Below are 11071 nucleotides of genomic sequence, written 5' to 3'. Positions count from 1 at the left end.
CATCAAGTACATTGTCTAAATATTACATATCCATAGCATAAATTGTTTGGGAGTTTTCAAAACATAACTTCCTAACACACTTGGTATTGTTCTTCAGCTTATCTGTTACCTGAGAATACAAGTTATTTTGAAAACGTCAACACATAGAATGTTGGCGAGTTCAGAAGCAGATTTGATATGAAAATGTTTTGTGTAGTTTATAAAACCCAGAAAATCCGATATTTTCTGAAGCGGCAATTGTTTATACAAAAAGTGTGAAGATCCATAGGTATATGCGTGAATGATTTCAAATCGTGTATAAATCAGAAGTTTTGCATTATAGTTATTGAAAGTACAAGTGAATGATGTTGATTTCCCCGGAAAACCCGATGTTTTCCAATAAAACAGTATAATCGTTTTGTATTATTGTATCGTCACATCGAATGAATATGATTTCCCCTGATTACTTAGATGGTATTGGATTTTTATGTGATTCGTTATAACCATGCATGATAATGACTAGTTCGTCTGTCTTGGCATTCTAGTGAACGCCGGAATTGATCTTAAGATTTTGTAACCCTAGACTGACCGAGTCTAACTGTAGCGAACAACTTAGGAGTGGGGGAGTCACCCCCGTATAGATCTATACACAAACTCTCGCTCTCCCTCCAGGAAACTTTGATTATAACTACAGACTACGCCCGACACTTATTGGTGTCACCCGTTATTACTCACTTAATCCAAATGAATTTGATTAACCTTGATTAACGACTTGATTTTTTTTTACTTGAATATAAGGTAAGCCTAACAGACGAGGAGAAAAGGGCCACGCGGTCCTACTAATCACATATGTTATTTAAGGCTGTTGAGTACACGAATGGCGCGTTGGCCTTTTTCGCATATGATTTATTTGGACCTTACTAGCAATGCTAATGGGCCACTGAGGCTCAATAGCATGTGAAAGCCATTTAGGGTCCCTTAAGCATGTAATTGGGTCACAGGAGGCCCAATAAACATGTATTATTTATGTTAGGCCCAAAAGTCATGTTAATGGGTCATGAAGGCCCAATAAGCATGATTAGAATCTTTCAAGCCTAACAATTTGAATGTTTACTTGTTTTTTGTAGTATAAATGTCGGGAATTTTGTTTGACAATTGTTGAATCGCAAAGGCACAAGTTTGTCGATTGTTTTATAATGATATTTAGATTTATGAAAATATATGTATATTTTTCCTTCTAAATTTATAAGTTATAATGTGGTATTTTTGACCCAAATATCTTAATAATAAAATAATTGACTCAAAAATATTGGTTTGACCTATACAACCCTTCTTTAATAAAAATGACAATTTTAGTCCCTAAAAAAAGACATTTTAGGTCCTTAAACTATTTTTCTTGTCATTTGGCCCAAAGACTTATTTAGATAAGGTTTTCAGCCCAATGTTTACTTTTTGGCAGTTTCAGCCCCTTTAGTAAAAAGATTTTCATTTATAGTCCAAAATTTTCGCAACTTTTACAACCCAAAATCTAAAAACTTTACATTTTAAATCCTTTTTGGCAAAAAGGGTCATTTTAGCCCTTGAAATAGATTTATTTACTTTTCTACCCACTGTTTTGAGAAATTTACCATTTCATCCCCTTAAAAATCATATTTTTCGCAAATTTGGGCCTATGGGCCGAAAAGCCCAAAATTTTAGCCCAATAGGCTACAATTTACATTTTTAATCCTTTGGAAAGCATAATGTTCATAAAAACTTCTATTTTAACTGTTTTGACCTTTTGATCCTTGTAGAAACCGCGAATGACATCTTTTTCCCCAACTTTTGTTTATTTTTCAAAAACAGTCCAATAACAAATTTTATGTTGTTGTGTGCTTATTATAAAGATTGCATGGTAGTTTATCTTGACATGTTAAGTGAAATATAATCTAGATCACATATTTCTCCTTCTTAAACTATAGATCTTGAATATATTACATTTTTGGCACATATTTTCCACATAAACATAACAAATCACACATAACATACAAATACACATAGATCTACACATTTTACTTGTATTCTCCCCCATAAAACATGTGAAAACCGAGAATAGAGGGGTATGAACTCACCTTTGCTTGTTGTTTTCAGTTTTGAAGAAAGAATGGAAGAGTTTGATGTTATTTCGGCCCTAGAAAGCTTATTGAGAAGACTTTGGCTTAGATAGGTTCTAAGAAGCATGATCATGAACTTTCATGAGTTAGGAGGGGATTTATAAAAGAATTAAGAAACTAAACCATGTATCTAAGTACAAATTACAAAGGATGATGATTTCTTATGGAAGAACCTCCTTGAAATGCCCTAGATCTCGAAATTTTGATGGAGGAAAGGAAAGTGTTCTTGAGAGAATTTGGAAAGAGTTGGAAATGAATTATGTGTGTGTGTCTACTTTTGGCCGAGAGTAAGAGAGAAGAAGAAGAGAGATGAGGTTGCATGGGAACATGAGAGGGCTTGGATGCTTGGAGTGTAATGTGCCTAATTATCCACCAAATAAAAATGAGGTGGCACCACACAAGTCAACTCTCTTAATTTCTTTTCTCTCTTTTTTTTTGTTGGGCCGAGAACTTGGGCTAGAAGGAAAGAGTTGAGTAGTTTGGGTCATTAGTTGCGCTAGTTCGAAATCATAGGCACAATTTATTATTTTTCAGCCCATTGGGCTTTTAAGATATCTCCTAAATTTGAGTGCTATTGTTGTCTGAGTTTCCTTCATTGGATGACTCCTAAATTTCTTCAAGGTAAATAACACACCCAATGTCCTCTTTGAATATGATCTCTTGCTCGTGAAAGACTCCCCTTCGAGCGACAAAGACCATGTTATCACTAGGTCTATAAAACAAGTATCCAAATGACTTCTATGAGTAGCCAATGAAATAACACTTCTCGACTGTGGGTTCAAGTTTTTCACGAGTCTCTCATCTTACGATTACTTCACAACCCTAGACATCTACATGTGTGAGCAAGGGAGCTTTCGCTATCCGCATCTCATGAGGTGTTTTGGTAACCTTCTTTGTTGGAACAAGATTCATGATATGAACGACTGTATTTAAGGCATACCCCCATCAATGAGTAGGAAGAGAAGATCAACTCATCATGGAACGCACCATATCTAGTAAGGTTTAATTTTACCTTACAACCACACCATTAAGTTGTAGTGTTATGGGAGGAGTCAATCGTGAAACAATTCCACATTCTTTAAGATAGTCATGGAACTCGATACTAAGATACTCACCACCTCTATCAGATCTGAACATCTTTATCTTCCTGCCTAATTGATTCTCGACATCGTGCTTTAACTCTTTGAACTTTTCAAAGGTTTCCAATTTATGTTTGATTAAGTAGATATAACCAAATCTGACATAATCATTTATAAACGTTACATAATATCGATTAGCATTTCTGTGGTAGATCTGAATGGGCCACACACATCCGTTTGGATTAGGTCCAACAATCTGTCACCTCTTTCACATGTTCAAATGAAAGGTGATTTTTTCATCTTGCCCAAGAGACAAGATTAACATTCATCATCTGTCCTAAGATCAAATGATTCCAACACTCCATCATTTAGAGGTTAGGTGATGCGTTTCTTATTTATGTGCCCAAGACTACAATGCCATAAACATGCTTTGTCCACACTACTGGACGTATCAATATGAAACACACTATTTCCTAGGTTATCGACACAAGTCACAACTTTTACACACCATTACAAGGTAAAACTTCAAGCATAAAAACACCATTATGATAAGTAGAAATAGAACCAACTTCATTATTGTAACGCTCATAAAAATTACAAGAAATTCAAACTTTTCAAAACCAACCAATTTCACAAATTGTTTACAATCATAGTTTTCAAAACATATTCAACATTAGAGTCTCCCAAAATCATTAGTCAAAAACATAAGGATGTGGATGGTCACATCTTCTCCTTCCCGCGGTCATCTGATGTACCTGAAACATAACCCAAAACTATAAGCCAATTCTTAGTGAGTTCCCCTAAAGTACCAAAACATAACATAAACATAATAATAAACAACATGCATATTGAGCCTTTATCATGACTGGAATGCCACATCGGCCTAAAGAATATATGGTACGCTTACAAAACCTTCAGCAAGACTGGTACGCCTCACCAGGCCTTCGACCTATCTAGAATGTTCTCTAGGCCTTCGGCCTGACTAGTATGCCCCTCGGGCTTGATGTCTATCCGGAATGCCCTGAGTCTCTTGTCCTTCAAACTACACTTGTCTTCCTCAACCCAACCACACATAAACCATGTTGATATATACATATATATAAGTATACATATAACCAATCAATAGACAATCAGATAGATCTTACAAATCACTAAGCATAGCATCATCCTATATACCAGGATACCGATCTAACAGATCAACACAACACAGACATACTATCACATGATAGGATATCTAATCCAATGGTTCGGCCTTGGTACCTTCGACCTGCAAATACAGTGAAGAAAACTCACCTCACAAACTGGACAAAAGTTGATGAGGTCAGAACTTCAAATCTCAGCTCTCAAACCAACACCTACTATAACCGAATGACCAATATCCATCAAAATCCCAAAATACCCATAAGTGAAACTTGGTCAAAGTCAAAGTCAAAATGGTCAAACCCACCGAGTCAACCAAACTAAGTCAACGCAGCCGAATCAACTCAGGATGCGTACATGGGGCGTACTCTGAATGTATGTTGGGCGTACATTTAGCCTCGTATGTTGACCACTATCAGGGTGGTTGACCTCGTACGTAGGGCGTACCCTCGGAAGTCCAAAAATCCATTAAGAGCTTAACGGCTAAAGATCTTACATCCAAAATTCAAATCCATGGCCAAAATCACTTCCCCCAACTCTAGGTCATGTGTGGGATATCACGTCTCATGCAGCTTCAGCTACCGCAAAGCATAAGCAATTACCCGTCCTCTCTGTATGAAGACCTCTCCCAAACCGGTGATGGATGCATCATAGAATACCACAAAAATCCTCAACTCCCTCTCGGAGGGTCAATACCGACGCCTTGCATAACCTCTATCGAAGAGTCTCAAAGGCCGACTGCTGCTCCAAGCCCTATAAAAAATCCACCCCTTCCTCATCGGACTAGTGAGGTGTACCGCAATCTTAGAGAAGCCCCGAATAAATCTCCGATAGTACCCTGCCAAACCCAAGAAAATCCTGATCTCTAAGGGATATTTGAGAACCTCCCACTGCATCACAATCTCGATCTTGGCCTGATCGATCAAAATCCCATCCTGATTAATGAGGTGCCCTAGGAACTGAACCTTTTGTAACCAAAACTCACACTTTGAGAACTTGGCATAAAGTCGTTCCCACCTCAAAACCCCAAAAAGCTCTCAAAGGTGCTCCTCATTCCGCTCTCTAGTCTTGGAAATCACCAAGATATCATCAATGAACACGATAACAGATCACTCAAGCATCGGCCTGCATACTCGATTCATGAGATCCGTAAATACAACAAGCGCATTGGTAAGCCCAATGGGCATCACCACGAACTCGTAATGCCTATAACGAGTCCGGAGTGCGGTTTTCTCCACATATTCCTCTCTCACTCTCACTTGATGATACCTAGACCTCAGAAAAAGCTTGGAGAACCAAGATGCACCCTACAACTGATCAAAAAGGTCATAAATCCATAGAAGGGGACAACAGTTCTTCACCGTTAACTTGTTTAACTCCCGGTAATCAATGCACATCGAGTGTGAACCAAAATTCTTCTTGACCAACAGTATCGACGCTCCCCATGGAGAACTGCTCAGTATAATGAAATGATTGCCTAGTAGCTCCCGAAGCTGAGATGACAATTCCTGCGTCTTAGGTGGTGCAAAACAATACGGCACCTTGACAATTAGGGCCACAGCTAGCACAAGATCAATCCTAAACTCAACCTGACTCTCAGGAGGCACACTGGGTAACTCTTTTGGGAACACATCAACAAACTCCCTAGCAACTGGAATCTCCGAAACTGAAATATGATCCCTAACTCAAGTATCAACCACATAATCCAAGTAACATGCATACCTTTGCTAGATATGCTGACGAGCCCTGGCTGCCGAACAAAACCTAGAACTAACCTTGGTGCCCTATCCATAGATAACCAGTTCTCCCGTACTTGGGGTTCGAACTACCACTCACTGGCCCTCATAGTCAATCACGGCACCAAACCTGCTCAGCCAGTACATACCTACTATCACGTTTACATCTCCTATGGGATAGGGATCAAATCGACCAGATAAGGTATCCTGAAGATCTCCAATATACAACCCTGATACATTGCAGATGTAGAAACCTCGTGTTCGTTGGCGATAGAAACCTGCAACGGACACTCTAACCCTATAATAGGCATATCAAACTCCCCAATGAATGATCATGGTACAAAGGTTCGACTCGCGCTTGAGTCAAATAACAAAAGAGCAGGAAAAGATTTCCCCAAGAATGTACCTAATAGGAGCATATACATAAGCATAACATAAAACATAATCAACAAAGTAATAAAGTGAAACATAACAGTGTCGACATTTGGAGCGCTCTAGCCTCTTCGACAGTGAGCTGAAAAGCACAACCTCGGGGGCTTTGCCCTTCCCTGACGCCCATCGGTGATCCTCAAAGTAGCTGGCGTCGAGACCTGCATTGGCTTGGCGCCGAGCAATGGACAGTCAACCTTCACATGGCCAACCTAATCATAGTGATAATAAATCCTAGAACTCGGAACTATGGCCGGCTGGTGACAATCCCTTGCATAGTGCCCCTTATTGCCACATTTGTTGCATACACCACCTGATCGACAGGCCCCCTCATGAACCTCTGACTCATAGATCTAGTATCAGTGGCCTTGAACCGCTTCAGCGCAGACTGTGACTGCATCGCGGTCAGACTCTGTTCCTTCGTATGGAGCTCCATATCAATCTCATGTCGCCTGGTGGCCTCCTACAACTCAAACGATGAACGATATCGCTGGGTGGATACGAACTGCATGATACCAGTCTTGAGCATGCTCAAGTAATGGGTTATCTAAGCTTGCTCAAAATTAGTAAATTCAGGTCAAAACATGGCCCTCTCCATGAACATCTTGGTGATCTCCGTCACTGACTCGGTCCCCTGTCTCAAATCTAAGAACTATTGGGCCAACCTCTCACGCTCCGCTAGCGGAACGTATATATAATGGAACATCTATGAGAAATGCTCCCAGGTCATAGCATCTCTCTGATCAAAAGAATATGAGCTAGTAACAAGTCTCCACCAATCCTTCGCTCCGGGCCATAGAAGGTTCAGAGTGCACTTGACCCTCCGGTCAGCTGGGCAAGAGCAAGTGAAGAAACATCCCTCGATGCCAGACAACCACCTCATGAATATGATTAGATCCTAAACTCCATCAAATGTCAGAGGATTTGTATTGTCTAATTCCTGATACTGAATGGTCCTCCCAACCCCAATCCCGGCAGTAGCAACGGCTGCGGTAGCTGCATCAGCAACAACCTTAGACAACGCATTGTATCGATTATCAAAGTACTCCACCATAGCAATATTAGTGGACCCAAACACCCCTGGCATCTCTGCCCAAAAGAGGGAAAAAACCTCCTCTTGAAGTATCTCCCTAACCCGATCCTCTAACAAAGCTGGCTTGTCCTGGCTACTAGCTCCTGATCTCGATCAGGATCCTGTCTCAAATCGTCTCGTCGTCACCATACTAAAAATAAAGCAGAGAGAGATCAGATAAATCACATAACATACCAGAGAACCAACTCCCACCAAATCCATAGGGTTTGTGACTTTCTTGCTACGCGTACAGTTCATGTGCTTCAAGTAGTACAAGCCCATACTACCTTACACACCTACCCATATTTGTCTTAGAGGATCATCACAACAATCCTAACCCAACATAATAGAATACACATACATCCTATTCTCACTATCTAGAGGAAGGCTAAACATTACACGACCGGTCGCCAGACCCCACACAACTCATCCATGAAAGTTCCACCAAACCTGCAACAATCGTGTATGCTAATCATACATAACACTGGATCCTATAGACAGCCGAATACTGGATTCTACCCTAAACCCTTCATCAGAAAAGAATAGGAAATAACGCCAAACTAAGCATTCTCATGCTATAAAATCTTAGTTATGTACAACGATGATGCATACACTAAGCAACTACAGTAATGATGTCAATTTCATATAAAGAAGAACCCTAGGCTATCAGGTATCATATAATCAGGCAGTTCTATCATGCAATTCCTAAAGATCCATAGCCTATCACTAGCATGTTGTTCTAACATATCACAAGATCAAATAACAATGGTAATTTAGGGTCTACTTACTGGCTCCGCTGATCGCAAACACCGCATCCTCCTTGATTATTTTGAAAACAATTTGAAAATCATTTTAAAAAAACATATTTTTCCTTAGTTTGAGACTGGATTCACACGAGTATTCCTCCAATTCACTCAAACCAAGGCTCTAATACCAACTTGTAATGCTCATAAAAATCACAAGAAATTTAAACTTTTTAAAACCAACCAATTTCACAAATTGTTTACAATCATAGTTTTCAAAACATGTTCAACATCATAGTCTCCCAAAATCATAAGTCAAACACATGAGGATGTGTATGGTCATGCCTTCACCTTCCCATGGTCATTCGAAGTACCTGAAACATAACCCAAAATTGTAAGCCAACGCTTAGTGAGTCCCCCAGAGTACCAACACATAACATAAGCATAATAACAAACAACATGCATTTGGAGCCTTCAGTCTGACTAATACGCCACACTGACCTACATATTAACTGGTACGATCACAAAACCTTCATCATGAGTGGTATGTCTCACCGGGCCTTCAGCTTATCTGGAACGCTCTCCGGTCCTTCGGCCTGACTGGTACGCCCCTCAGGCCTACAGTCTATCCGGAATGTCCTGGGTCTCTTGGCCTTCAAACCATACTGGTCCAACTCAACTCAACCACACATAAACCATTTCGACATATACATAACATATAAGCATATATATAACCAGTCAACAGACAATCAGATAGATCTTACAGATCACTAAGCATAACATCATCCCATATTCTAGGGTACCGATATAAGAGATCACCACAACACAAACATATTATCACATAACAAGATATCTAATCCAATGGGCTGGTCTTGGTGCCTTCGACTGGTAAATATAGTGAGGAAAACTCACCTCGCGAATTGGACAAAAGCTGATGAGGTCCCGACTCCGAATCCTAGCTCTCAAATAAACAACTACTCCAACCGAATGACCGCTATCCATCAAAATCCCAAAATACCTATAAGTCAAACCGGTCAAACCCATTGAGTCAACTGAGTCAACCTATCTAAGTCAACCCAGCCAAATTAACTCAGGGTGTGTACGCGGGGCCTATTCCCCATGACAAGATTGTTCTTTCCATGCTCCACCTCCTCACTTTCGCTTAGCCTTTGCAAATTAGAACAAATGTGGAAACCACATCATATATCAAGGACCCAAGAATGAGAATGTTGTGTGTTATTAACTTGAATAGTGCAAATACCTGAAGAGGACGCCTTGATCTTGCCATCCTTTAAGTCCTTCAGGTACCTAGGGAAACTTCTTCTCTAACGGGCTTTTTCACCACAATGGAAGCAAGTAGCCTCCTTTAGATCACTAACTGCAGGGACATCAAAGTTGGGCTTCTACTTTGAGCCATTAGACCATACATCATGGGCTTTCCATTTCCTGATGTATTAGGAATGTGCATTTCTTTTTTTCCCTTTGCTAGATCTAATAGCCAGGACAGGAGAATTTTTTTTAGTAGACGCATGATTTTTCTTCATCCCCGATTCAACAGTTTGCAACAAATTATGGAGCTCAGTCAATGTCATTTTCGTGTTGTTCAAATGATAGGTCAGAATGAACTGATTATAACTAGGAGGTAATGAGTTAAGGACCATGTAAATGGCCAAATCATCATCAAATGACACATTAAGCCTAAGGATTTGCTCCATGTACCTTTGCATATTTTGTACGTAAGGGAAAACAGACTCTCCTTCCTTGAGCTTGCATGCCATGAAAGCTTTGACCACTTTGAAACGCTCTTGTCTTGCCTTCTTATGGAACTTTCATTCAATGTTGAGAGCCATCTCGTATGGCCAATCTTCTTCATAGAACTTGGCCAGTTTGGGTGCCATGGTGGCCACCATGATGTGAGCAACCATTGTGGCATCATCAACGTGTTGTTTGAAGGAGGGAATCTCTTTAAGAGTAGTGGTGGTTTCATCGATTTCGCCATGAGGATTTTCAAGGACATACTTATTGCCCTCATATCGAAGAGTCATCTTCAAGTTCCACATCCAGTCCATGTAGTCGGGATCGGTGAGCTTCTCTTTCGACAAAATCGAGAGTAGAGAGAAATTAGAGTTGGAGGATCCAACTTGAGTAATAGTGAGATCACCGTTTCCAGATATCTAAAAAAAAGGACATAGTTTTTAGTTAGTGATATAAATCCTTATTATATTATCCCAAAATATATAAGGCTAGGATCCAGAATACAATTCACAGTAAAGAAGAGGAGTGCCATAATCTAATTGTGAGTTTATCAAGGTAGATAATACAAATTTACCAATTTCAATCTAGTATGAAACTCCTAGATCGTTTGAGATTTATTGAATCTTATCAATGACATGTTTAATCTCAAATTATGCTATTTAAATTTGTGACTAGGATGCTAAAGATCACAAATAAGATGTGAATAACCATGCAAACCTGCTTGACAACCTCAATGTTATTTAACATCTCAAATTAATGTGCAGATAAACCACACACGCTCCATTGACAATGATAATTTTCTATTTCTCCATCACTCAACTTTATAGTCCCAAATTAGTGTGTCAGTTAACCACACACATTCCACTAATGACATATAAGGAGTAATGTGCATTTTCATGGACTAGCATACGCTTCACATTTTTGTACAAAAGTAACAAGAGTTAGGATATATTCAAAGGTTCTAGTACTTTAATAGTATCATACT

This window comes from Lactuca sativa, chromosome 5, assembly GCF_002870075.4.
Source record: "Lactuca sativa cultivar Salinas chromosome 5, Lsat_Salinas_v11, whole genome shotgun sequence".
Lineage (NCBI taxonomy): Eukaryota > Viridiplantae > Streptophyta > Magnoliopsida > Asterales > Asteraceae > Lactuca > Lactuca sativa.
The sequence above is the reverse complement of the archived record's forward strand: the minus strand, read 5'-3'. Positions refer to the sequence as shown.